Source organism: Maniola jurtina, chromosome 17 (genome assembly GCF_905333055.1).
Source record: "Maniola jurtina chromosome 17, ilManJurt1.1, whole genome shotgun sequence".
Classification (NCBI taxonomy): domain Eukaryota; kingdom Metazoa; phylum Arthropoda; class Insecta; order Lepidoptera; family Nymphalidae; genus Maniola; species Maniola jurtina.
In genome coordinates, this window is record NC_060045.1 from 4,864,915 (window position 1) to 4,868,772 (window position 3,858).

Genomic DNA, 3,858 nt, shown 5'->3' on the forward strand with positions numbered 1-3,858 from the left:
GATAATATGGATCTGGAAAGACAATCACCTACCTAGAAATACCTACTTGATAGGATAGACTGAGTAGTTATTGAGTCTGACCAAAAGATTACAGTAGATAGGGAAATGGCCTAACATTCGGAAAATTGGGAAGGCATATAAATCCTTGTAGGTACATTCTGTATAAAAGAAACGCTAGAATTTTGAAGTGTAATGGACCTATAGTCTTCGATTGCCAAACTTAAACTACTAAACTATAACTATTCCTGATGTAAAAAAATCGATTATTTAATCCAAAAACTATGGCAGGTAAACACTTAGAGCTTTCGCCTGTATATAATATATGTATATATATTCGTTTCGTTCTTATTATCCGCCGCTCTAGATTCAATCCACATTGGATCTATCAACGTTTCATAATCAAATAGATTCTTTCAGAGTTACTTTTAATAAACTGGTAACCAAATAGCATAAAGTTAAAAGCATTGGTTTGAATAGCAACGGTAAAAAGTTCTATGGCCGTCCAAAACGTGACGGGAAGCAGCCATCCAAAATGCATATTAAAATGTTCACCATCCATAAGTGACTTCCGTCAGTCCATCAACAGGACCGACAAATTAACAAGGTACTATGTTTAAAGGCTTGGGCACTTAGAACACGCGACGGAAACTGCATGGCAAGACGTCACCCGACGCACAATACGCATGAATGATTTTTAATTAAGGTCTGCATTCTTCCTAGTTGATATTAGTCGAAAATAGAATTTTTTCTGGTGGCAGACTATGGCGGTGGCTAGTTACCTATCGGTAAAGCCGTGCCGCCAAGCAAAGGTACGATGCTGCGTAGAAAACGATGATGGGTATGGGTTTAATAAAATTGTCAAAACCGTAACCCTTCCAAGTTAGCCTGCTACCATTTTAGACTGCATCATTACTTACCACCTGCAGCCCGGCTAGCATGGGCAGTAGATAAAAATGCTAATGTACTAAAACTGCCTATGCTAGCCGGGCAGGTGAAATAGCAACGTAGTAGTACCTACGTTCACGTTAGATCTTATAATAATACACAAAATGTAGCACTAAAGAGTTCGACTGCCTAGTGCCTGCTGCAGTGGTGCTTTTAAGCGCACTTTACAATACGAACACCTTCATACGAGTTCTCGCCCCTTTGTCGCGCCTTGTGTGACCAAACCTTTGAATTCAAGCACACAAGATCGATTGAGTAGTGTATTTGGTAATGTAGGTACAAGTATTGTACTTGAGAGTAAACAAAGGAAATGCACAGTTGTGAAAAAGGTTGGGTCGAAAGTGTTAAGTAGTAACATAACCAGTTAAAGATACAACTTAGTGACACTTTACTATTTGAATCCACTTATTCATTTTGTGTACTTTACGTAGGTACACCAGTATCGTCGAGCTCGTATTCATAAAAAAACATTTTTCGGTTTAACTGCACAGTTTTAGTGGTAGTACCATATTTTGAACTCCTTTCTAGATATTGAGGTACATACAGGTACTATGTAGCGGTAGGCAGAATTATTTTACAAGGACTTTAGAGTATTAGGTTTCCTTTATTGAAGACCTTTACTAATTTCTATGACTAAGCATGACGCTATGTTACAAGAGACAGATATATAAATACCTACCTATATGAGCTTATACTATAGGTAATTCTATAATTTTATTCTAGGCTTATCCAGCTATATCTAAAGTATCAAAGTTTTCCTAAAAGGAGTAGGTAACAAAATAGCAATCGCCCACGAATAAAACCTTAAATGTGACTGTGAAGTGTGCTTTTGGCCTCGACTGTACGCCTACAAGCTTTGACTCTTTAAAGGCCTTTTAGGTGTGAAGAAATCTTTTGATATATTAGCAAGTATACCTCACTCAATAAATTCCACTTGTTGTTTGGTTTAGGATGTACCTACCACAGAATTTTAAATAGGGTAGGTACTTATTAGCTCATCTGGCTTTTTTAGGAGTTCAAAAATAATTCAAAAGCTCAATTCCTTTGAACCTCTATTATCAAATTTCCAAACTTTTTAGCCTAGGGTCACGCCGATTCCTCTACTCGTCAATAAGGCTAATATCTATCTAAAACGTTTGATAGCTTATTGTTTTGTACGACTTCCTTACAATATAAATACATTACAATATGACTACAGTCATAATAAACTATGGCGGACTGGATATATCCGGCATTTTTAGTTATACCGCGCGAGCCATAGATAGATCTGCCCGCGCGGGCCATAATTGAAGCACAGTTTGAACTTTGAAGACCGCTGATCTCAAGCAATGTAAATTAAAACTTTTTGAAACTTTTCCAAGGTCTCTTACAGTCACAGAGTGATAACATGTACTTACATTGCTCTGAGCCCCTTAGCTTTAACTCTATAAAAATAATAGATGCTTGTTGTATAAACATGACTATGTGACTATGACTTCATCTAAGCTTAAAGCTTGCGTTAAGAGTAGGTAGGACACTTAGTGCAACGAGTGATGTTTAAATCTGAGCTTTGAATTTCAGTCCGCCCTCTGTGTGTGTGTGTGAGAATTATATGTCTAAATAGTACCTACTTGTTAATAAAAATTGAGTCTTGTAAAAATATTAAGGCATTTGGTAAATTAATAGCTACTTAAAGCGTGCTTGTAGCAACTAAATGAATTAGTTACCCTCTAAATCATTATCGATCTCATTTTATAGTGTCATTGACCCAATCCTCTATATGTGAATTCATTGAGGCGTTACGTTTTCGTAGAAATGCTCTTGTGTTTGAAATAAAATCTTTAATCTAATAGGTAGGTAGGTTCCCGTTATTGAAACCTAGACCTGATTATTCTATTTTTACCCGACCGCGGGAGATGTAGTGTTTGGCAGGGATGTATGTATGTTTACTGATTTATTAATTATTATTTATCGGTTCACACCAGTTCCCTCGTAGCTGCCAAACTATTTATTAGGAACGTATTGATAAATGAGGTTTTGTTGGACGGAGCAGCAACGGATCGATGTAATTTTTTGCATGATTAAAGTAAAAGACTATTTTTATCCGGTAAAACAAAAAGTTCCTGAGAAATGGATTATTTTACACGCCTTTGTCCTTCAATCACGCACGGATTCACGTCATTTTTTGCATAGATTTCCAGAAGAAGCAGCGTTGGTTCCGAAATGTACTTAGTACCAAAATCATCCGTTTTAGTCATTTCGTAGCTACGTAGCTTCGGTCTGATTTTCGTATCTTTTCAAAGAGACTAAGAATTTGCTACACATCTGGCAACGGTGATAAAACGTGATATAAACTACTTTTTATCCTGGAAAACAAAGAGTTCCCACGGGATTCCTAAGAACCTTAATCCACGCGGACGAAGTCGCGAACATCATCTACTAATAAAAAATAGTAATAATAAAATCAGCAAGTAAGCAACAACTTCGTTCATAAAAAAATCAACATCAAATAAAATTAAAACGCGCGGGCAACGCCCCAGAACTTGGGATGTAATTATAGAAGACGTGTGATTACATCTATTTACTATCTTAGAACAGTTACGAGCAAGTGCATCGCTCTTAAAAAAAGTGACTTCCTGTATGATAACAGTGGAAAACTGTGTTATCACGCTGCAATTAATTCACGCAACGCACCGTAAACACAGATCGAGGGAATACCTACCTTACGTATGTTCATTCATAAAGAAAATTGTAGATATCTTAAGTATACACGTTATCCATTGCCTTATTTTTTGCGTCATTGTAGTAGTGATTTTGATATGAGAACAGCGATGTATGAGGAACCTGTCGGAGCGATGTGTCCGTACACAGGCAAGTTTACGTTGTTTTCGTACGCGGCAACAAGTCGGCATTGTACAGTCCACGGGACGTACT